General features: G+C 32.1%; 1 protein-coding gene across 2 annotated transcripts in view; it reads left to right on the top strand.

Moving 5' to 3' along the window:
- The window catches only part of LOC129748807 (insulin-like growth factor-binding protein complex acid labile subunit), a 131635-nt gene that overhangs the window by 90673 nt on the left and 14603 nt on the right, over positions 1 to 26359 (top strand). The window contains exon 2 of one of the 2 annotated variants that reach the window (XM_055743558.1): positions 2795 to 2840. The exons of the other annotated variant lie outside the window; for it this stretch is intronic. The gene's annotated coding sequence lies outside the window, so the exon portion shown is untranslated. The remainder of the gene's footprint in view (positions 1 to 2794; positions 2841 to 26359) is intronic. 2 annotated transcript variants of the gene reach the window in all.

Here is a 26359-nt window from a genome sequence, read left to right as displayed (position 1 = left end):
TATTTTCTTCAGCCAAATCTATATCGTCTATTGAATTCTGTGGAAAGTTTACATCTGAATTACGTTCAATACAATTTGTATAGCGCTCCCAGTCAGCTTTTTGAAAGATAAATGTTGATTTTAAGGGGTTTTCAATGGGACTTTGGGATAAAAACAAAGTTACTGGAAGGTGGTCTGAATTGAGGTCCGCAATATTCCTAATAGAATTTGATGAAATATTATTCCAAGATCGGTGTTTTCCATTAAGGGGGGAGTAGGGTCTAACGGGTTAAAAAGAATACCATTTTCACGAATTTTTTTTTAGAGCTATCGTTCAAACAAATGTATTCAATTTTTTTGCATTATTCAAAGCATTGTTAGAAGAACATTTAGTATTTTTTTCGTAGAAAAATTTTGAAAAATGATCCGGTGACGGAGCACTTTCGAGGATGCCTTTTAGAAAACAGGATTTGCGGTCTCAGCACAGAATCATCTGAAGTCAAAAAATCAGAGCAAAATATTATTAATAAAGTTTTTCTCGACCTCAACGATTTTATTTAACTTAATGAAATTTTTGTGGCTGTTTGAAGTAAAAGCTACGAAGATCCGCCATTTTTTATCTGTAAAATCGCTCCAAAGTAAAAAAAAGAGAATCATTGGGGTTTGGTATTTTATATGTAGAAAATATGTTCCAAATTTGAAAAGAATCAGTGAAGTAGTTTTCAAATGACGATGTCCACTGACTTTAAAAATGTGCATTCGAGAAAAACGTGTTTGAAGTTTTTGCTCTAGAATTCTTGCAGTATTAGATAAGAGAAGATAAAGGCCTATAATTTCTACAGTTTTGCTTCGATTGACTTGAAAATTTGACACAACACTCTTGAAATGTTTTACAATAAGAAAATTAAAAATAAAAAAAAACAATTTTTTGAAAGTGTTAGACCCTACTCCCCCCTTTAAATCGCCAATAATAAAAAAGATTTAGATTTATTTCGGGTGAGTTTTTGTTAGTCTCCCTTCAAATTTTTTTTTCTGTTTGCCACTAAATTGGAAAGGTAAGATTTTTATATTTTTGAACATAGAAGTTTCTAATTCAATTAAAATTGTTTCTAAGACTTTTGTATTGAAAGAAGGAAGAAATCTAAATTTGAGACGACTATTGATGATATTTAATAGCTTCACCCCCTGTCAATCGAGTCGATCAATTCGAACATTTAGTAAAATTTTAAAGAAACCATTGCTTTTTAAGTTATTGACTGGCTTCGAAAAAATTTCAGTGATGGCAGCAATTGAATGTTTTGAGTTTTCAAAAATAAAAAGAATTCATTTTGGTTAGCCAGCAAAGATCTAGCATTCCAAATTTTAATATTTAAGAATCTATTTGGATCCATGAGGAAATCGTTAAGTGTTTATAATTTGGCTGGGTTAAGGGATGAATCATCAATCTTGGGAAAAAAAATTGGTTTGCAAAATGAAAAGAAGTTTGGAAAGCTTCAAGCAAATAATTTGTTTTCAACATAAGTTGCATCATTTCATTAAATTTTTATGCACTAAGTTTAATTTTTCCTCAGTAGTTTCACCCAAATCAACAAAGGTATTTGAATATTTGGGACTTTCCCAAGCCTTCCCATGTGCATTGAGAATTGGGTTTTCCCATAAGTCATACCCGAAGCAGGCAACCAATTTTCAACCGCCTTTGAGAACGCCAAACAACGGGTCTGTGGCGCTGAATCAGCCAAGGTAACATTAAAATCACTTCGCGAATTACCAAGACGTGATTCCAAGGTTGACCGAGGCTGACCACGAACAGGCAGATTATTTGTCGAAAGAAGAAGAAGACACTTTTTACAACTATAGGAATTTTCCTAGAAGCAATAAATTATGCCATAACGAGACAGTCGATGGAATTGGAGGAATGATTACCTAAGCAATTCACACACTTGAAGAATTCAGATTGTGGTTTAGCACCGTCAAAAAGCATTTTGATTTTTCATAATCGGCGGAATGAGGGTGGGAGGGGAATGTGAAAAAAGAAATAATTGGTACATCATTCGACAATATCCTTGCTGGCTGATTGTTTCCATCCTGCTTTGTCTTGTGATAAGATATGGGCTATGTTTTAATTGGATTATTAGAAAGCTTGTTAATGCCGATGCGACATAAAATCTTATACTGATGATTCCACCTTGAAGGAAGTTCATTATTGGAGTAGAGTCTGATTTGTGGGTATATAGAACTGATTATTCATCATTCATGACCTTAAGTTAGGAAAACCCTCAAGGTGTTATTCATTGTTTCCTTGAGTCTAAAATCCACCCACTATATTGCACTAGGCGGTTTTACACTATACGGGGTAGTCTGGTAAATTGATGGTGCCACTCTGGCGCCCAACGTGGGGCTGTCATTCTTAGCAACATCTGGTGATAAATTTCACTGTTGATATTATGCAGGGGCTGGTAACGCGCTCGGAAAGTTTGAGGGTGATCCTTCTTCCTCATCACTAAGAGATCTTTTTGGGATGTTACAAGTTCAAACAAGGTTCTTACTAAATCAAGAAGAAGGTTTCTCGAACTGACTACAAGTTGCTTTCAATGCTTCTTTCATGTGGAAAAAAAATTATGCAATCATAAAAAATCGTTAAAATTTCGAAAATTAGACCAAAAATCGCAAATTTCTTCATTTCCAGGAACTTGAAGTTATGGACATGAGCCAATCATAGTCGAAGTTCTTATAGCCATGTTTAGAAAGACTTTGATAAAAATATAAAAAATCTTTGACCGTGGATCTAATGTTTACTCAATTTCTACAATTTCAGGATGCTGTTTGTTTAGGAATTGTTTGCCAACACCTTTATGCATTAGGTAAGTTTATTTTGTTTAACTTAGAATAAATTTCTTATTGCTGTCTTGACATCAAAGTTTTCCTCCGAATAAATTTTGAACTTTGTAGTGGTACAGAAATATCGGCTAGTTTTTTCGCAATCAATGAGTCAAAGAACGCGATTGCAGCGTTGTTTGATTTATACTTTACAGGGAGGTTTTAGATTGATATTTCATAGAAGTGCATTTTTAGACACCATTCAGAACTTAAAATACGTATTCCCTACCTGTAAAATGTTCTTGTGCCAAATGAAGAGTTATGAAAAAGTCATGAAATGTTTGTATCCTATAGAAGAAATATTCAGACCCGAATGACCAGGGTGGTTAAAAGGTTAATAAACTATAATAATAATAATATAGAAGGAATTTCGCCAAAAAGTTCGCGAGCCAAGTTTTGAATCAATTCAATCATACACAGCTCTCCTTTTTATTTTATCATCTGAAATATTTCATGATATTTAAATTGCTTTGGAATAACGAAATGAGTTATGAAATTTCAGTTTTGAGTCAACTGATAAATTTTGCATGTTATTTGGTCAATTTGGATTTGGTGGCCTACGATTCCCCCCCATTTTTCAAAATCCAAAAAATATTATTTTTTTTTAAACAGTTAGAACTTGGGGAATATAACTTATTAAAAATTAAAAGAAAAATTGCCTAATGATACCTTAAAAATTAAGAAAGCCAAACTAATTTTTATTTTCAATTTATCTTTTATAATAAAGAAGTTATGGAACAAAGAAAAAAAGTTGCCCATGATTCCCCACTCTCTCATTCGCATTTTAATCTCATGCATTATTCTCAGCTTGAATTTAGGATTAATTACCATTATTATTTTACCATAACCATTTTTAAAAACTTTTTTGTAACACCGTAACATCTCCACTTCAAAAAATAAGGAAGGTCTTGAATTACACTACTCCAATAAAAAGTCTTTTTGAAAAATGTTAAGAGAAATCATAATAAATTAAATCAAATGGAAATCCTGTACAAGACTGAAATTTTAAATCTGATAAATGTATTAATACGCTGTCGGCTTCTCTGATTGTGATTGATATTATGAAAATAGTAACACTGCAGAAAATCTTCAAAAATGTTAGCTTGTTGCGTATAGTTTAACTGCAATACTTATTAAGTTGATCGATTGCATTACTGTTTTACGTATTCTTATCCTAGGTTGTGTACAACCATCTTGATGGAATTTTTTCTCTGCAGCAAAAATTGGTAACCTATAATCAGCTCTTCAGCTTTTTAAGATAGGGTTGCCAACTGTACGGCAAAAGTAGGGCATATCCCGCTTATTTCAAAAATGTCCCGCCGTCCCGCCTTTCAGTCCAAGTTTCCCGCTTTTTAAAAAAAAATGGTTTACTTAATTTGATTTACTTGTTATATAAAAACTGCTCAACACACAAACATAAAGAACGACTATCAATCTTTGAGCGTCAAGATATTGCTATTTAATTTATAAGCAATACTGAGTTAAGGATTACGTTTTTTTCCAGTGGGCTTTCCCTACAAGGAAAAAATATGTTTTTAAAATATGACCTTAATAAAATCCTGGATTAACTCTTGAGAACCCCAACCAAGTTTAAGGAAGGGGTTTGTCTGAAAATGTGTCGAGAAGCTGTCCCATGGCCACTTGCTATTTAAGCTGCAAAGCCAAATTTGTAGCTTATCAGTAAATTAAAAGAAATACCAAAACGATCTGATTCTGGGTAATGATAGACTGCTAAATAATGACCCCCTGACTCTAGTTCGCACTTAAACGGTTTATTTGATTGGTGAAAAAAAAACTCATGCTAAAAAATATAATAAGATGAATTTTTTAACAAACCTTGAAATTAAAGGTAATAAACATTCAATAAAAAAGATCAGTGAATAACTACATACAGGTGAGTCAAATAGAGACATGCAAAATTCTTGTATTACAACAAAATTTATTTGACCCTTTCCAGCGTGACGTCACAACGTTTGCAAAACAAACAAATTGTTGGTATATTGTTTGTAGATTTTACAGTTCATATCGCACATTGAAAAAAGTTATAACCCTAGGTTCAGAATTCAATTCGTTACAATTTGAATTTGAAAGTATTTTTATTGAACATATACATAGTTATCAAAATATAAGCAGAAGACTTCGCGACGTCACAACGCGCCACTTTTTCCACTTTTCAGTTTTTTTTTACAATACCGCATTTTTCTGCTCTCCTATTCGAGCAAATTTTATGAAAATTTCAGAAAAGTATCGTTTCATTACAACCAACAAATCGCTGTTGTTGTATTTTTTTCAAGTGTTGTTATAAATTTGTTTTAGAGCGATTCAGTTTTGTGACGTCACAACGCACCATTTTTTTAAGCAGGATTTTGCAAAGCGTTGTGACGTCACGAAATTGTAATGTGATTTGGTGATGAATTTGATCTATTTATACCGAAAAAATTAAGGGAGTTTAAGCTAAATGGCTCATATAAGCAGATAAGATTTGTAACACTGCGCACTGCGTACTGAATCTTTTCAACATTTAATTGCAAAGGAAAGGAAAAATTAATGATAATTTCAAAATCCAGCGATCTATTAAAAGTTAGTTAATGGACACTAGAGTGCCTAAATCAGCCGACTTATGAAAAGCTAAAATAAATCCCAGGCCTTGCACAAAATCCAGTGCTAAATTAGGGGTATCGGACGACGGAATAGATGGCGCATGGAGCCTAAAATTTGTATGGAATTATGAGAAACTTTTCTTGGATAAACATGAACACCCAGTTTTGCACCAATTTCCGAAGTCCCTATCGGGTGATTTGTTTTCATTATAGTCATTCACAAAGCTTTCGTTATGACAAACAGTTTATCCCAAAGTCCAATTTCGATAAGGGTTATGGTAAAAAAAACATATTGAGTTTGAAAAATAAGCTTCTGATGTTAAAAACTGTTTTATGATAACTTTAATCGAAATGCGTTCTTCAGATGAAATATCGTTATAATGTAAGCTTTAAAACTCTGAAATTAAAAGAATAATCGGTTAATATGGACCAAAATTATCGGCGAAAAACTGTTTATTAGGTTTTTTTGCTCATCCCGAACAAATTTCGCTCAATTCAATACAAACTTAGCGTTTGTTGCGCGACCCCTTTTCGTAGTATTATCTGGCAGTAATTTTGCATGGAACCCTGTGCTAGTACCTTCATATTTTAATTTTGTTATTCAGTTAAAAGTCTTTTCGTGGGATTTAATGTGAATACGGGGTTCGATTTGGATTTTCTAGCAACATTCTATGAGGTGGAAGTTTCAATAGGACACTTTTTAAAAATAATTTTATAAGAAATTTATTTTCCTTCGAAGTCTTATGATTTTGTACGAAAGAAAATATTTAGTTATAAAATTTACCCTGTTCAAAGATTTTTAGTTATTTTGTTTGAACATAAAATTAGCAAGTAATAGAAGCTATTAACGCATTATTCCGTTATTATATAGAAGAACTTGATCTTTTTGTAATTTCATTTTCAAATCTCTGATAACTACCTGCAAGATTTTTATTCAAATCAGTGATCACTACCTGCTGTATAATTCACAAATATTCTTTAAAAAAATCGATGAGGTATTCATGTTTATGATTGTTTGGTTATTCTCGAGTTAAGTGTTCAACAAGCGCAAATTTATGTATTTTTATTTAACGATTACCGATTACCGATTACCGATTTTTATTTACCTGATTACCGATTCAAGAGCATGAAGTTTCTGTGATTATTTTTTAATCTAAAGTTGGATTTTTTACAATCATTTTGCAATATTTTTATTATATAGCTTGTTTTTTTTTGACAAAGTAATGTTTCAAATAAATAATTATTGTTAAAATCAGTTTATTTTCGTACTAAAATTTTTATATTTAAATGTTAAACTCAATTCAGAAAAAAGATAACAGAAATTGTTTTGAAGGAAAATGAAGCTCAAGAAATAAATTTTCAAATGCTGGCAAAATTATTTTTGAATAATGAAAAATGAAAATCGGTTCTCTAGTTGAGGAGCGCTTGGAATGGGTCATTTATTTATTGTAAATACAAGCTGAGTCGCCTTATAAGAGCTGATCCAAGGATTGGTTTTGGTTTGACATACACGAGCAACTATGGTTAAAACCAAAGAAATATCTTGAAATTCTTATAGGTAAATGTTATGTTGTCATAGTGAGCAAATTTCAAGATTTGAAATTCAAGATAAATAGAAGAAGATTAGAAGAAAATTATAGGTGTTAAAAATGGGCGGGTTGAAATTTTTAAGAAGCATTTTCACCACATTCTTAACTTTTGTTCCAGCATGGATCAACTATCATAATTAATATCAAGAAAAAATACATTCATACATTTCATGACTTTTTTTTTACGTAATTTTGAATATCCTGCTTTTTTTGGCTGTTTCCCGCTTTTTTCTCAAAATGCCCCGTTTTTTCGAAAACCATTTGGCAAGCCTCATTCAAGGTAATTTAAAGTTTTATAAGGTTCTCAATATGTTTCCTTCAAATATTTACTCCTGTAGAGAGGCTTACAAAAACAAAATGCCAAAGTTTTAGAGGATGAAGAGTTTTTTTTTCGATTTACCCGGAGAAAACAAGCTATATTCCACTTGTGCAATGAATGTTTTGAGATTTAAGAAGTGATGATGAGCAAGATGGACACGCCACGGTAGGGAGCAACGGACTCTTATCATTTCTCAAGTATTCCAAATGACTTCTGGGAGTTATCTTCCAGATTTTATGAAACAATCATTAGTATGGAAAACTCATCATATGGAAAAGGTTCGTTAACATTGTTAAAAGTGGAAATAAGGTACAACTTACTCACAGCAGGTGTTCGTGTCATCCGGCATTGTAAAAAATTGTTATTTGAAGGAACTTTTAAATTTCTGCAAAAACATAATTAATGAAAGCAGTCCTTTTGAGGCTGAGTCATTAGGTCTTCTGCCTTTTTCCTTTTAAATACCTTATTTAAAAATCCTTAAATGTTTCTGCAGTTTTATCATTTGTTTTTGGGTCATTGAAGTCTTTTAGCAGATGCTGATGTTTAACTGAAGGGTTTGACAAATATTTAACCTGTCCTTCTTCAAATATTCGTTCAAATTTTTTTTCAGGGACAAAATACTTCCTTACCCGAAACCACTCTTTGTAGCAAAAAACAAAAACGATAACGGGGGGCTGAAAGGTAGGTAATTGCGTAGGATCCCGGTTCCAGCTCCAGGAAAGGTAGCAAACCGGGCAAACCATCCCTCGTAAACCTCCGAGCTACGGCGAAAACGGAAGGGAAATCATCATCGTCGACGATATGATTTGCATAGTCCACATAGCTAGCTAGCTTCTCAGAGCTTGTTTGCATTTTAAGACAATGCAACGAACGATTGGGACTTCTAGGGATTGGAACTTCCAGGAACGTGTTCCCTGCTTTGGGCAGAGAGGGTGGGTTTTAGCTACTAGCTGGGACTCAACAATCAACGCAATTTCCCCGTGCGCCGTCCCGGGAACGAAAGCATATTACATTCGGAAGGAAGCATTATTTATTCATAACTTCGTTTATGATAATGGGAATCGCTCCGGTCCCAGAATGAACGTTGGCCACGCGGTCCCGGGATCATCGAATAGCGCAATTTTAATGCACGCTTAACTCACACGACGGTGGCGTTTGAGACAGTTTTTCCCGGAACTCGGTAGGGGTTCCGGCTTTGGGGGAGATAATTTCGGCGGGTTCCCTTCCCATTAAAGAATTTCATTGAGCGACACAGTTGTTGTTTCTGCCCTTTGTCGAGTCGTTGTCACCGTGGAATTAAGATAATATTTTAAATTTATGCGACCAGCAATCGGGACGTGCGTGGAATTGGGAATTAAATTGGATTTTTGGAGAAAATAAAAATTGCATTCCGGCTTCGTGCGGCTTACTTTGAACGACGTTTAATTAGAATAATGGTATTTTACTGGATGTGGGGGATGATTCGTTTTCTAGGAACTGTCTCCGTGGGATGATCTCGTGAAAAAGTTTAAAAGTACCACAGTATTTCAACTTGAAATAGCTCTTATGTAGGACTAGAGTAAAAATGAAAAGAACATTTTCACGGTACGACCCAAAAAAAAACTTCAAAACTCGAACAATCAGTTGAAAAACCATGCTTTGACGTGTTGACTTGACTGCATTATGGAACTGTTGAACCAATTATGTTCCACCCTTCAGTTGGTGCTTGTTTTTTTAACCCGATTTCCAATCACCAACAACGGAAGCAAAGCGAACCTGAAAGTTCCCAAATTTCCACCATTTTCAGACACACCTCAAAGTGGAACCCCGTGAGCACTTGTGTAGACGCCATTTGAATCAACCAATTCGAAACGGAATGAAAAATCTACATAGCTAGCACCTGCCTTTTCGTTGACAGCACCCGACAGCTCATTCTAAAACTAGCAATTTAATTGTAGCAGAAGCTAACAACCCTCAAAAGGCTTCAGGCCCGTCATGATTCCGACAGTGGAAAATTGATGGCATTTGCAAGCCCCTCAGCGGTTTTGTGATTTTTGGATGGGGTTTTCATTTTTTTTTAAATCTTTGATTCATATATTCAGCAAAGTTCTAGAAAATAGAAATCAGAATGTTATCTCTTATGTTATCTTTGTCCTTTTTGTCGGCTTAATTTTGACATAAATTTGTTGGTTTTTATGTTGATTATGAAAAAATAATTTATTGAACACTTCGTTAGTGCTTTCTCTTTATATACCTCGAATTGGTATTATTTTAGTCCCTTTTGAAAAAATTATTTAACACAAGAAGTGTATTCGATAAAATGTAACACTTGTTTTGGCGAATATCTTTTGAAGGCATGGTTGGAAATTGATAATATATTCAGTGAAGCTACCCAGTAATGTAATGTATACGTGTAAAAAATTTGGTGACTATCTGTCAAGTGATTTTTAAGCTATTGTTCAATCCAGAAGCTTATTGGCAAAATTCGTCGGGCAGGATCGAGAAAAATCCAAGAAAGTCCCAGTGAGAGACCCAGAAACAGCTGGAAATCAACTATTCGACCAAAGTTCATATGGTCAGTCGTATAAGGAGTCCTAGAAGATTTGAAAGTGAGCTAAAATTTGAATAAAAGTAAAGATGATTGAATCCATGAAGTTAAGGAATAGGAGAGGTTGTATCAAGTGCAATTCAAAAATTTGTATGGGGGAAGTGATAATAAAGATCCATTTTCTGACTGGTTCGTCTAGCTTATTAATAAACAAGCCTGACTTAACTCCTACAAAGATAAATAGCTGCCATCAGTAAAATTCACAAAATACGGTGGTCAAATCGTGCGCAAAATAGTCGGTGTAACGATTGACACGATCAATGGCTAAATATTAAAAAAAAACTGCCTCCAAATGCGATCGTTTTCCCTGCATTGTACTAAAAAAGGTCCCTCAAAGTTTATACTCCGTTTTGTCTAGTTCCAAAATCGTGCCATTATGCAAATACCGTGGTAGAGTGATAAATTTTTGAGTTATTTTGAAGGTCAAGCTTCAAGAAACAAAAAATGTTATCAGCAATACCATTAATTTGAAAAAAAAAGGGGTGGTTCATAGTATACTTTATTGATGGCGCCCGTAGTGTCCAAAAATTAAAGCCGAAAAAAATCTTTATTTGAAGCTATTTTGGAAACCACTTTACAAAACGTCTCAAAAACTTGGACATTTCAATTTCTCAAACAGTTTAACTGAAAATTTCATCAGTTTGCATCCATTCATTTAAAGGCTTTTCACAAAACGAACTGTTGCATTTTTTTTAATACACTTCTTAACAAGTATTCAAACGACATTCTTATTCAACCACGAAAAACTCAGGTATTAAAAAACAACAGCTGGTTGCTGTAAGGGTGAATTTTCAAAAGTATTTAAGTGTCTTCAGTTACTGTAATTACATTTTAAGAAACTTGATTTCATGTTTTTGGGTTAACTTGGATCAACATGGTTGCTAAATTCTGAACTGTTTAATATTAATTTTGTGGTATAATTTTAAACTTAAAACCACTAATCAACTAAAACAGCATCCAGTTTTTCGCTGTTCTGATAATATTTTGGTTTTTTCAATCCCCAAAAAAATACTTTTTTTTTTAAATTTTCGTTTATATTCATAGAATTGTTTTTTTTTTGTGGTGCCTAATTCCAGGGGCAAAATAGTCAGAAAAAAAATTAAACATTTTTTGTTTTCTTTTAGATTTCAAACGAAATCTGAAGCTAAATATTTCTAGGATAACTTAAAAACTCTTTTTCTTCCGTATTTCCTCCACGATCATTGGGGATTCTAGACACTAGTTTTACTTGTTCCGAATAACCCCATGATAAGTGTTTCAAAGTATTTTTTAACGTATTTTTAAACAATTTTTATCTGTTTTCATCGATTGTTTTCCGTTTACCCAAAAACTTTACCCAATTACGTTTACGTTTACCCAATTACTTTTCCTCGGAGTCACAAATACCGGAAATCAAATCCCATAATGAACCAATGCCCAGAAAAAATTTCTCAGAATACACCATTTTCTAGAATTTCTTTCCCCCAGAATGGACCGTTTCCCGGAATGACACAAAACCCAGATTTATTCCTTTAGTTCAATTCTCCTGCTGCTTGATCAAACTTTTTTTAGTTTCATATGAATCGAAATTTAATTTTTCAAAGCAAATTTTCAAATATAACACTTGTTTGAAAATTTGCATGTTTCAAATCAATGCTCAAGCGGAAAGTCATTAAATAAACTATTCAAATTGATGTTCCTTATTCTGAATGTGAATAAAAAATTTGCTTGAAAATAAATTTACAAATTCAAAATAAATATTTTTTGAAACATCGGAGAACAAAAACGAACTAAAATGTCTTTGGTTTGGTTTCAGGAATGCCAGTGATCAAATCCAGAGATAAAATCATATTTAAATTCTTCCAGTTATCAAAACAAAAGTCTAAAAAAGTTTATTCTTGGAGTTCACAATAATAACTTTCTAAAATTATGAAACAACATGTTCAATTCATCATTGATGCTTACATTGACAAAATATTGCTTGGACTTTTTTGAAACATCAATTAGAAAATATTAAAAATAAAAAAGGGATCCTAATATTATTGAAAATGTTGAAAGCACACAGCAAATACTTATTAAGTTAACATTGCGCATTAAAAGAAGCTTTAAAGTTGCTACTTCGAACCATTTCATTAACTTTCCATAGATTTATTAAAATATACGATCAACCCTAAAATGAAGATTTAAATCAATAAAAATGTTGAACGTTAATATGATTTCAAGCGCAGGTTTTCAAGTTAAAAATTCCAAGCTCTGAATATTTTGTCTCCGTGGATTAAAATATTGGATCCTGGCAAGGACAAAAGATACAAACAATGTTTTTCTTTTTAAAAATTCAGATTAATAGGTTTTCAAGAAAATAGAGTTTTCACAAAAAATCACAATTGAAAATCAAAAATAAACTTTGAAAAATTTATATAGTTAGACTATCAAATTCTGTTAATTTGTTTGAAAATTAACACTTATATGAGGCTGAAAAAGTTTAGTTTTATAACCTTTAAGAAGAAATTTGTTTCCAATAAATACGTCTATACATCTTCATAACTTTTTATTAAAACTTATTTGTTTACTCAAGGGACCACCTTTTTCGGTAATTAAGTTTTATTTATTGATTTGAAAAATGTTAGCGTCCTGGACTCGAATCTTTTATCAGGTTTTGTCTAGTGCCTTAAGTTCTGGATCAGTATTGAATCAAATTTGGGTGAAATCTATGATTGATAAATGATGAACCCACGAACCTCCCTAAAAGACATGATTCTTAATTTGGTTGTTAGAATGGTATCGTATTCTCTATGAATTTTGAAGTTAAAGTACATTATTTTACTTGATTTTTTTTATTATTTTTATAATTATATTATTAATTATCCTCGTTAACCTTCTACTGCATACGAGTTCAAAACATCAGCATGTTATCAGTGTTTTTTTTTACATTTTTTAGCCTAATTCAGTACTGTAAAGTATTCCAATGAATTTTCACGCATCAAAAATTCAATTTTTTTTTTATTTCTTAAACACATAAAACAATTAAACAATTAAATTTCGTTTTTGAGCATCAATCGCTAAGTTAGAAATTTATTAAGGTAAAGGTTTGAATGTTTATGAACCTGGAACATGACTTTAATACTTTTACGTCATGTTATTCCAAAATTTATGGGCACCCCAAAAGATCGCTGCAAAAATGGAATTTTGGCTTCCATAAGTTTTTTTTTACACCTTTTAGGTCACCATGCATCAGAGTACAATATTAGATGATTTGAATGATTCCTGAATAAGCATATAAAGTTTCAATTTGGTATGTATATTTCAATGAAAAAACATGAAAATAAAAATGTCGAAGAGTAGAAACCTCGAGTTTAACAAAAAATGCATCTCCAGTTTTTTCTGTAGCTTATAGTTGTATTACAACCTAGTTGATGCAGCAAAAACAGTTTTTTTTTCGTTTGCTTCAGTTCAAGATATAACAGCTCAAAAATTGATAAATTTTTACACAATAATGCTCCTAGCTTCAAAAGACAATAAGATGCGTATTGTTGTTTAAATAAAGTGATTAGAACATATCAAACTTAAAGAGCTGCTGTTAAAAAAGTTATAAGTGAAATACTGTTATTAAGACACACCCTACATTTTTAATCTTAAAAATATCATAGAGCGATACTGTTTCATTGCACGACTTTGATATGTTCAACAAAGTTTCTTCAGAAGATACAATGTATAACTTTTTGGAACATTTCAAAAACTCTATCTACTTACCGAAAGAAATAAGTATCACGAATTTCCACGGTATTGACACATCCTAATAATTAACTATTCAAAAAGAAAGCGCTTGTTATATAAAGTAACTTTGTAGAAAAAAACAATTCGTCTAAAACTCACCGATTTCGCGTTATCAATTTTGTCTGGCTAAATGTTTGATCTGTACCACTGTGCAAAGGAAGGTTTAGGGGTTAACTCCGCCCTCTCCCCCCTTCCCCTACCCTTGAGGGTCCAAACATTCAAAACGAAGTGTTTTCTAACAGAAAATCTGTTTACATGTTACTGTGTACATTTTTTCACTTTACTTGCCAAATTAAACATAAATTTAAATTGAGTCCTTAAAATTATGTATCTTGCGTCCAAAAAAATTGTTTAAACAAATTTTGTCAAAATAAAAAAGAACGCATTATTGACAGCCTATAATATGATTCTTAATCGGCTGATTTGTTTCTATAAAAAAAATCAATTTCTTAAAGGGTTTTCTTTTTTATTTTAATTGAATAGTTCCGAAATTTTCCAGAATATTGGGCGGATTCTGGAGAAAATTTTGTAACAATATGCTTCGGTTTAACATAAAAAAGCCCAGATTTGCCCGGTCCAGACACTTGCGGAAATTTTTTTTTTGGAAGTTAATTGTTCTTGATTTTCAGTTTGGATCATCATTTTGGAAGAATCCTGATTCGAATCTGGGTTTCGCATTTCAAACTGAAATAAGATGGATTTTTTATGTTCGAAACTCATCATTTCGGAATATGAAAATAAAATTATTATATAAGAAAATTAGCATTAAAATTCAAACCATTTTGAAGAATTGGACTTGAAATTTCTATCCTCAATTCATATGCAGAATTTAAACGTGGGAAAGTTTAATGAGTCCAGAATTGAAAAATCTAAAAAAAATTCATCATTAGAAATTTTCGTTTAAATTTATAAGTTTAATAACGAGTAAATAATTGAAAAAAAAAAATGATATTGAAATCCATAAATTCAGAATCAAGCACGAGATTCTTGGTTTAGGGTTCTGATCAAATTTCGCTTTTTGGTTTTAAATTCATAGGAAATCTTTTCTGAAATTAAGATTATGATTTTGAATTTAGGCTCAAAATGCAGAATTCAGACTCGGAATTAAAATTATAAAATTCGTATTCAAATTCAGTTCGAATTTAAGTTTAATAATCCAAATTAAAATATCAATATGAGAATTTTATTGTGGATTCAAATTGAAGGAGATCGCAGTTTTATTACTTTGATTCTTAGTTCAAAATTAAATTGTCAAATGCAATCAGAATCAGATTCGAAACACAAACCTGGCGAAAATCACAAATACAGAATAAGAACTGGATTCATTTCTATTAATTTGTAAAAAAATCTTTATTCACAGAGGTTAATGTATGAAATATTAGTATTTTTTTTTATTTTTTCGTTGATAAAAGAACCAATTTTTAGTATTCAGGTGAAATTCAACCAGAAACTTTATTTAAAATTGAACATAACTCATAATGTTTGTTTGTATTTATTTTATTTATAACCATGTTACTGAAGATATTGCAGATACTAAAAATAAATTCAAACTAAAATCTTGAATTTAAATCGAGTTAACATGAGAAGATATCCTTTTTTGAAGCGTTTAACTCTTATTTCTGAATATTTTATACATTTTCTCCAATGCTTCAAATGGTTATGCTTGTTATTAAAAAGAATAAGCTTGTTCATTTTAGTGAATTAAAAAGTTTTTCTTACAAATGAAGTCTCCAAAATCCATTCTTTAGTTGTTTTATTTTTTTTTTCGATTATGATCTTTTTAACATTTTTGTGTCATTCGCAACTTTTATCAACGATGTATTTGGCAGACAGTTATAGAAAAAAAAAATCAGGTACTACTGAGTTCAATGTTTACCCTTGGGCTTGTTGTTTGAGATTCATAAAAAAATTTGCATCTGCTAGGACTTTTTTTGAAAGCTGTTTTTAATGTAAAATGACTTAAAAGTGCATCATAATATTATACCTACACATTTTTCACTGTTCTTTGTGTATGCATAAGACCGCTGCAAAAAATGACTTTTGGATTTTTTCGATGTCTCTTGGGTCACAAAGCATTAGTGTAAAATTTGAGATGATTTGGTTGATTCTTGAGTAAGTGCAACGCGTTTCAATTTTGTATGGAAATTTGTATGGAAGAAGAAATTTTTGCACATTAAACCATCTAGAAAATTCAACTAAGCATGAAATGAAATTGGTCTTTGATTTATGATTTTGACAATTCTTAAACTTCATTTTTTGCTAACATGATAAGCAGCTAAGCATATTATGAAAAAAGTTATAACTATTTCAGTGTAGATAGATAGATAATTTTATTTATTTGAAGAGGAGTTTAACCACGTAGGGTCATTCCCCCTTTATTATTTCAGCGTAAAAAATCTGATTCCATTGAAATGACAGACTTTGCTTGCTAGAGCTGTTAATAATTGCATGACATGTTTTTGCAAAGGCTATATAAATTAATAAATTCTCTAGCAATGCAAAGCAGTTTTTTTTTTTTGAGATTTTTATTTCCATCCTACTGTTACACAGCTTTCAAAAAAGCTGTCAAATCGATAAAATTAAAAAAAAAATATTTTGAAAACAAAAATTTTATATGACATTGAATATCTTTTATGAGGTAAAACTTAGGTATGTGCTTTGTTCATATGAAATGTACTGCAAGAATCAATGAACATTTTCCATTAAAAATTATATTTTTTGGAACTTTCAGAACATCTCTGGCGTTTTTTGAACGAAAAATTTACTTTTCCCATACAAATTTCCATACAAAATGAAAACTCGTTGCGCTTATTCAGGACTGGATGGATCGCTTCCAAAATTTTTTGTTGATATTTCTGAAAAATAGTTAAGGGAGGTGTCAAATTTTACAAAGTTTGTAGCGGTCTAGTATGCATTGTAAAAACTTTATAGGAAAAAACATCACCATACCCTCCTCCCTCCATAAGTGGGTTATTCCTACGGACCTGTTACAATCAAAACAATTTTTTTTACAAACTTTCAAAGTAATTACTCACATTGATTTGTTTTGGAAATGAGTTTACCGTCATTTGGAAAAGATCAAAATTAGTTGTTGTATATAGAGCCAGGCTGTGCCAGAAAGATCAGTAATTTTAAATAGCAACGTTGGATTAGAGAGACTTCCCCGTTCTATTGAAGCTAATATTCAATACAATCAAATTGGGGTCCGAATCATTTAAACTTTTCATAAGAATTTTGAAAAATTTGATGGTAGCATTTAAATCGAAATCAGGTATGAGACATTTAAAACTTTTTTTTTAAACAGGATTTGATCAAGTAAAATCAAATAAAAATTATAGAGATAAGCTTCTTGTTAATTTTATTTTCGGTATCTGCATTAAAATTAAAAATTTTATAACTTTTATCCCAAAGATGGAGCAAAACAAATCCATTTAAAGCCTCAAATCTACGAAAGCTAGTTAGAAGAAACCCCTCCACTGCCACCATCATCGCAAGCTCGTCTCTGTGATCAAAAACAATCACCAGAAGGTATGGCAGTGGAATGCTCTTATCAAACTCTATTGAGGCTGTAATAGACATTGATTAAAGCGAGCTTTTCCAGGCATTATGTTTCGTATTTATTCTTTCCACCTACACGCCTTTCTCGGTAGCAGTCGGCAAAAAAAAAAACTCGGAAGAAAGAATCAAACTCTCGACGGGAGCAACATAACAGGTCTGGTAAGGGGGGATGATGCCACTTGCCTCAATAACACACAAGCGCCGCCGCTCATTCTCGGTGGTGGTTCCCTTGCAAAATTCCGATTACATCCCCCCTTACTCCGGGAGGTTTCTTCATTCTTCCTCCGACATCTTCACTGATTGAAAAGAAAGTATCAGAAAGGGCCAATCGAAGAGGCAGCAGCATATGCGACGAACACAAGTGGCTTGATAAAGCAGCTTTTCTTTTGCCGTCGTCGTTTTCCTTAACTTTTCAAAGATGAGTGGAACGACGTGAAAGTGAAACGGTTGGTGGTTTACGTGGTGAAAAAAAACGGAAAATTTCTACCCCTTACTCACACACAAACGTATTGTTTGAAAGCGTTTTTCGTTCGATTTAAATGGTTTAACTTTATCAACCTTGCCGCACTTCCACACCGGAGGCTTTCGATTGCCTCCGTTTGTCTTCAGTAGGGGGGAGCACTCCAAAGCCGAAGAGTAAATAAAGGAATTATTGGAAAAGTTACGGGTGTCGTGGGGGGATGCTTTACTTTAAGACGAGTCTCCCCGTTCCACGTTTCACCTTCTTCCGCTTCCTGTTCTAGGTGGTTGAGATATGTGGTTCCCCTCAGTTTTTCTTTTAAAGAACCAAGGTGCTTTTTTCAGCTCTTACATTTCGACGCCTAGATGAGTGCTTTCTATTGGTTCTGACAGCAAGACTAGAGTGGGTTCTAGAAAAACCGGAAAGGCAGCTTTCAAGTTTGTCCTTCCATGGGAACGACGACGACGACGAGCAAACTTTGGACCAACTTCTGTCGACACGGGAAAGTTAATCGCCTCCGACTTATTCTTAGCTTTTTTGGGGAGCATTTTGGGGCACCCACACTGATCTGGATTCTGGAGCAGGAAGTCCTCCTAGCAGCAGCAGCGGGAGGTTTGCACCTGTTAGTGAAGAAACGAATTTTCCATTTCCTGGCGCAAACAATTCCGAGGAAAGAGGCTTGGCTAGGCCAGAGCGTAAAGTGGAAAAGGTGTTTGAAAATTGAATTTTGATATGATAGGATGTGACATACATGTGTATGGCACTGTGGAGGAAATACTGCAAACGAAGGCATGGAATGAAATTTTGTTTTCGTCAATTCTCGGAATGCTAATGTTGGTTGGCTGAACAAAGAGAAGCGCCTCACAAAAAAAAAAAAAAAAACGAGAACGCCTAAACGAATTGGCAGAGACAAGTTCCCCGAATCGATTATATTGGTTGGCGCGGAATAATTGTACATGCTTCAATCGAATTTGGCCATATGGGAGGGAAAATTGTGTTCGATAAAGGAATACATTTTAGCGACATGCTCACCTCTGATCAAATTTGATTGACAATGGCGATTGGTTCTATGAACTGTACTTTTTGAAAGGCTTCGATAGGTCAGTTCAAATAATAAGCAGAGATAGGTTGAGTTCGATTGAATATGATTATAAGTTTATAAGGGGTAGAAAAACTTCAACAGTTTTTGAAATCAAATTGGTCATCTCAAATTGAAACTTCACAAAATTTTTCATACCTCTGGTTGTTAGTATATCCTGAATGACCTTCTGAATTTGATTTTCAATGAGAATTATCAACCCAAGCGTTTTGAACATTTCAAGTTATGTAATTTTTTTTTTGTTAATTTACTTAATTTTTCGTAAGATATTTGAAAATTTTCATAATGAACTGAAAATTAGATTAATTTGCATATTTGTATTACAATTTCGTTGGTAATGGGGTAATGGGTAATGGGTTCATTTCCCGGCCATTTTCTCGTTCCTAGGAATCGAGAAATCTGACGATCCTTTTCCGGGAATTCTCGGGATCTCGGTAAATTTTTTAAATTAAGATTTTAACAGTCTACTGCATACAAAACCTATCCAAATGGTATTTTAAAATTTTTAAAGCCGTAGTGTTTCAAAAAATTTCAAACTTTTAGCTATTATAAAACTCAAGTCCAAGAAACTGACCAACTTGACTGATTGTTGCTGCAAAAATTCCAAATAACTGAGTAAAATTCTTCACTATCGATAGAATTTAGTTAGCAAGACTTCAGGTTATTCATCGTAAATTTTCAGATAACCATCCTTTCGTTTCAAAATATGTCATGCCTTTGCCGAAGATTTTGCTACTGTTAAGAGTATGCGATACGTAAGTTCTTAATGACGAGTGTTGCAAAATAGGACATTCAGAATCTCTTTGTAGCGTTTCTTTATTGGAATTCTTTGGTTCAAAAGATTCTCTGTCCTTTTTAGCTTTTATAACTATTTTTCGAACGAAGAAATATTTTTCAATGCATTAACCGGTTTCTAGAAGAAAAATTCTAATTCTAATTCTAATTTTCTTTATTTAAAGAGGATTTTAACCATTGCAGTCATTTGTCCTCTGTTTGAATATTCTACATTACATCACATTCACTAGATTTTTCGAAGTAAGTTCGAGCTTATTAAAAATTTTAAAAGTATTTCTTCGTTCGCTGGATTTATTTTAGAAGAAAAAAAATTTGAGTCTAAGCCATATATCAATGTAAAGCTATTATTTTCCTAGCTCAACCATCGTGTAATTTGTTAGTAATCAAGCATTTTTTATTGGCTTCCGGAATTCACGGGATTTTTTTAACGTTTTTCGGGATTCGAGTATACCTGATTTTTTTTTTATTTCCGGTCGGGTCAGGTAGGACTCTCTAAAAATGATGAAAATACACATCCTCTAATTTAAATTATCATTAATTTATCATTTTGTTTATTTGTTTATTCATTTTGCTGTCATAGATTTATAATCCTCTTCTGCAAACAATGAACTCTTATTCTTTCTTCATACAGTTATTTTCTGAAGAAAGTATTTCTAATAGAATTTACAACCTTTTTAAAAATGTGCTTCCTTTTCAGTGGTGAAACAGATAGCTCTACAAGTGGAGGGCACAGTTTAAAGAGAAACTACTATCGCTTTGGAGAATATGGATTACTTTTTTTCCTTAACTAAAAGTTATTTATTGGAAATCCCGAAAAATTTGTAAAGGCTCCAAAAATTGGAAACTTTTAACCTTAATGTTCCATTTTTAGATATTATGTCCCTATTTTTCTTATCCATACTTATTAATCCATTAAGGAACGGATTTCCAACTTAAAACTGTTCTTGAGCCTTCCTAACATTTTTGTTAGCTTTATGCAAATAAACTACAAAAAAAAAAGATCAAAAAAGCTTTTATGCAGCTACCATTGCTGACTGGAAGTGAAAATGTTCGAGATAATCATTACAGAAATTTATAGTGTTTTTTGAATAGTAAATTAGCTTAAATATTTTTTCATGTTAAAAATTTATTGAAAATAAAATATTCATTAATTTATTAATTCTGTTTGTTAATCTGCTAATAGCAGCAAAACCTACGTTCAAAAATCTTATTTGAAATAGTAGACAACTGTCAATACATTTTCTGAAAAACACTCAACTCCCTTCCGTTTATGAAAAAACATAGATTTATAAAAACCATCGCTTAAAGGCATTGTTTCCGAAATCACAGACAAAAATATATAATTTTACACAATTTTGAGACAATTTTCATCACAGAATCTGTGGCACAGAACACAGAATTTTAGAAATATTCACTGATTTCACAGAATTTAAAAATTTTGGGTGCTTTTTTCAATTTTTTTTTTTACGTCAATATCAATTTCAGATGCAGTTTGACATAACTTTGGAAAGAAATAAATGAAAAAAGCATCACAGAAAACCCTAACAGAACTTTTGGGTAAAACCATAGAAAGTCAGAATTTTTTTTCGTCAAAACACAGAATTTTTTTCGGGAACCTTGCTTAAAAAGGGTCCATAGTAGGGCAACCAACCCTACATCTATGTTAATGGTAAATTTTGAATTGTATTATTGTATTTTTTTTTACATTCAAACTCAAATGTTAACACTCATGATTCTATCTAACCTCGTCTATACGAGGTGATTTCCTAAAGACGTTTAAACAGATTTAACCTGACGAATTATTAAAAAAAATCATAATTGAACACGTAGGCAAGATGGCCGCTATGAAACATTAATAAGTTTTCGCTAAACTTCGCTCAACTGAAAAAGCAAAAATTTTTAGATCAGTTCCTATCACTATGATAATTTATAAAAAAAATATCGATTGTCACATGACAAATTTTCTGCTAACACTTCTGCTTAAACTTTTGAAGGCTTGATGTTGTTTAAAGTACTCAACTTATCATTTGAAAGAGCTTTTATAAAAATCTTTGCCATGTTATACTCAATATTGACTTTTACATTTTCAATATTATTATACAGATATTATATCTTATCTATAAAAATGGAGTCAAAAATATGCGCGAACACAAATAACTGGGTTCATCCGATTTTCCTTTAATTTTTTTTGTTGTGTTCATCTTCACGCGGAAAAAACACAACGGAGTGATTATTTCGAAAATGTTTTTATAGAATTTGATTATTAATTTTAAGTATTTTTCGTACCCGAAAAAGTCATGACGCCTAATTTCCGTCATATTTTTATTTTATTCAAATCACCCAGAGTAGGAAGGCGCCAAAAGTTATCAAGTCTTACTGATGCTCATTCATCTCTATGGAGGAAGTTTTGGCGCCCATTTTCATTACCAATGTACTCTTCACGTGGCACCAGTAAAATGGATACTTGAATGTGATCGTCAATCTTCCTTACGGGATAAAAAAACGCCATTAGCCGAGAAAAGGAGCTTATTGCCGAAAATAGTCATTTTTGCTTCAGGATCAAGCCAACTCTAACAGTTTTTAATCTGATTAACCCAAAACTTGCCAAATTGCCCGGGTTTGCCCTGATACATGCAAAATCATGCAAATGCTTATTTTATTTGCAAAAACATACAAGAAATACTAATTCAACGAAATAAGCATGATCGTTTTCTGGAAGCTTGAAATAGGATATTTTGAAACCAAATGCACCGATATTGTCAGGATTTTGATAAAATAACCCAAATTTGCCCGGTCCGCATAAGTTTAACAGTTATATTCGAGAATGTAAATTTACTCAAGAAAAACAATATTCAAGGATATAACTGTACACGTTTTGACATACTCGATACAACTAAACAGATAACGAAAAAATATTCCATTATGTATAAATGAATACCTCGAAAATGCCTTATTTTACCTTATTAGTTTAACCCTCATCCGCATTAGATTTCATTACCCTAATCAGCACTAGGAGTGTCATTTTGACACTCCAAGCTAAAATCGTCATAACTCTCTTTATATCTAACCTATTAAAATGAAACTTATATCACTAGAAAGCTTGTAACGTCAGTAAAATATGTTTAGAACATTATGTATAGCTAAAGCTTATAGTTTTCTCGGTATTCAGCATGAAAGAAAAAAAATCCGAAAAAACATGCCTCAGGAAAACTGCTGTAGTTCATATGTTACACGTCCAAAAAAATATTTGCCTTATGCATATGAAAGCTGAAGTTAATGTCTACATCATGGAACAAAGAAATATTTTTTTAAATTTTTTTTAATGAAATGGTCACAAAAAGTTCAAAAAAGTGGTCTGAAAAACCTACTTTTCATTCGATTGCTAGTAAATACTGTTTGAGCGATGGTAGAGTGTTTTAAAAAATATGACTACACACTTTATTGAAATTCTAACATTTTGCTGTCTTAAGATTTTCGATGCAACAAAAATTGAATTTACTGGAATTTTTCAAAGTTGGCTACTTTGCGCGATTTTTTCACTAATTGAAATTCATCTGTTTTTGTGGTCCTCCGTCAGGTTGTACCCGGATTTGCAGTGCTTTTACTTTGTTTGGACCAATCAAAAGTATACTCATTGGAAAGCACATCTAATCTACATTCTAGTGAGGTGCAACAATTTACGCTGTGAGATTCCACAAAAATATGAAAATTATAAACGTAAAATCATTCCTGAATTTCTAGAACTACAAGCAGCGGTCCAGCATAACGTGTTTGTTTGCTCTCCGAGTAGGGGAAAGGTTTCCTAAATGGGCCTATCGAGTTAAATGACCCTACGGCTGTTTGATGAAATGGCTGACTAGACAGCTTATCTGACCAATGCATTTTGAGGGTGATACGCTTAGAACATAAGACAAGAAAGAATTTTCTGAATTTACAAACTCAAAAAAATTAAAAAAATCATACAAGGTTTTGATATATTTTGATGTATTATTCCGACTTTTAAAAGTTATACGTAAAGAAGCTTAAAACAAAAACTAGGATGGTTTTTTTTTCTTACTCAAATGAACTTAAGAAATAAAACATATTTCAGCTTTTGTGGAGGTTTAATAATGATTACATAGTGGAATAATAGAGTGTTTTTGTATGCCCCCATCATGTTTGTAAAATGCCCCTATCCTAAAATAACAGGTTAAATTGAATAAATAAATGATTTTTATCATTGAACCTTCAAATCTAAGCTCTGAATAACATCTTAAGAGAGAATTGAAGATCTTAAAACAGATTTGATAAAGTTTTTCTCATGGATGAACTGCCTCCATAGTATGGCAACCCTAACTTTTGTTTTATTCCATAAAATTATAATCTACATAGATTTTCATACAACTTCAGCTTTGTCGTACGGAAATTATTACTTGCTAGCAGTTTCAATGCAATTATACGGAAATATTGCCTTAAAAACAAAAATTTTGTTCAAAACATAAATAGGCGCATTTAGCCCGCACGGTTTGAGATTCGGCATTTTAGACAACACTTATAATAAAATCGTTTTCTTGGAAACAGAAGGAAATTTTAACATAAAAATTACTCCAATGTATAGAAAACAGATGCCTGCACACGTGTATATAGTTTTTGTACACATATTCGATGTGATATTTGATTAAATCAGTGTTCTGCTTAACAGGCGCATATAGCCCGCTCCTCCCCTAGGTACGGTGGGTGGTTATTCGGGCAGAGAGCGAAGCTGACAGACCAAGAAATGCTCGACACGCATCGTTATTTCGTCTGTCGGCTTCGCTCTCGGTCCGAATAACCACCCACCGTGGGTACCTACTCGGAGAGCAATCAAACACGTTTTGCTGGACCGCTGCTTGTAGTTCTAGAAATTCAGAAATGATTTTACGTTTATAATTTTCATATTTTTGTGGAATCTCACAGCGTAAATTGTTGCACCTCACTAGAATGTAGATTAAATTAGCTTTCCAATGAATATACTTTTGATTGGTCCAAACAAAGTAAAAGCACTGCAAATCCGGGAACAACTTGACGGAAGACCACAAAAGCAGATGAAATTTCAATTAGTGAAAAAATCGCGCAAAGTATCCAACTTTGAAAAATTCCAGTAAATTCAATTTTTGTTGCATCGAAAATCTAAAGACAGCAAAATATTAGAATTTCAATAAAGTTTGTAGTCATATTTTTTAAAACACTCTACCATCGCTCAAACAGTATTTACTAGCAATTGAATGAAAAGTAGGTTTTTCAGACCACTTTTTTGAACTTTTTGTGACCATTTCATTAAAAAAAATTTAAAAAAATATTTCTTTGTTCCATGATGTAGACATTAACTTCAGCTTTGATATGCATAAGACAAATATTTTTTTGGACGTGTAACATATGAACTACAGCAGTTTTCGTGAGGCATGTTTTTTCGGATTTTTTTTCTTTTATGCTGAATACCGAGAAAACTATAAGCTTTAGCTATATATAATGTTCTAAACATATTTTACTGACATTACAAGGTTTCTATTGATATAAGTTTTATATGAAGTTCATAACAATTCAAACGACTCAAATGGATTTTACTTTTGGAGTGTCAAAATGACACTCTAAGTCGGAAAATGGAGTTTTTTTGTCCAGGCTTCCAGGGTTCGTCCATAAATAAAGTAAAGATGCAAAATTAAAGAACTTTTGAATTCATTTAGGGTCTCCGAAGAAATTTTTGTTTTTTGATGCTTTCGAAAAAAGTTACAAGCATTCAAACTTGAAATAGTGTCAAAATGACACTCTAATGCGGATGAGGGTTAAGACAACCTTTAATTGGTTTAAAAGATTTTTTATAAAATGTTAAAAATGTATTCAGTTAGTTTGGAAATAAAATGGTATCAACTTTTTGATTTCATGAAAATTTCATCATTGAAAAGAAAAAACAATGAAAAAGTAAGGAATCGTTAGAAAAACTCCTGTTCTTTTTTTCGTGCTTCGTTTTAAAAAAAATAATCCACATAATCCAGAATAAAATTTTACAATTTTGAATTCATTTCCTTTTTCTATAATCATCATTAGGATTAAAAAAAACCATTGAGAAAAATTTCAATTCGAAAAGAAGAAAACTGATTCCTTTTACTTTAGGAATTGAAAAGTTATGAGCGAAAGTTATAAAAGAAAACAAGAAAATAAAGTTTTAAAGGTTTTTTACAGACTTTCAAAACGCGTGTTTTATTTTTTTTGGTAATTTCTTTAATTAGTGATTTAAATGAAGAAATAAAAAATTCCTTTAATTTTCTACGTAAATTGAGAGCATTCAATGCTTTTTTGTAAATAACCCTATGATTTTAAGTTGCTGTGAATCAGAGTTCGATGGATATTTTTAATGTTCTAATATTATGTTCTGATATTATAAAATGTAAATTGAAAAGATGTTAAAATAATCCAAAAAAGATAATCAAATGAATTTCAGGTAGCAAAGAAAAAGAAATAGAATGTAAAATAGAAATTTTCTCAAAAAGTTGATAAAAAATATTTGAAGCATAAAAAGCCGCACAATTAACACACGACGTATTACAGGACACGACACTTAACGTTCTTACAAACGGAAAAAAAGGATTCAAAATTACCTTTTTTGTCGACCGGTTTCGGGCTCGATGTTGCCCATCTACAGGACGATGTCCGACTGGTCACACAAAGAAATTACTGGCAGGATCGTACTACGAGTGTCGTAATATTCGTCGAAGGATGGTTCCTTT

Source organism: Uranotaenia lowii, chromosome 2, assembly GCF_029784155.1.
Source record: "Uranotaenia lowii strain MFRU-FL chromosome 2, ASM2978415v1, whole genome shotgun sequence".
Taxonomy (NCBI): Eukaryota; Metazoa; Arthropoda; class Insecta; order Diptera; family Culicidae; genus Uranotaenia; species Uranotaenia lowii.
The sequence above is the reverse complement of the archived record's forward strand: the minus strand, read 5'-3'. Positions and strand labels throughout refer to the sequence as shown.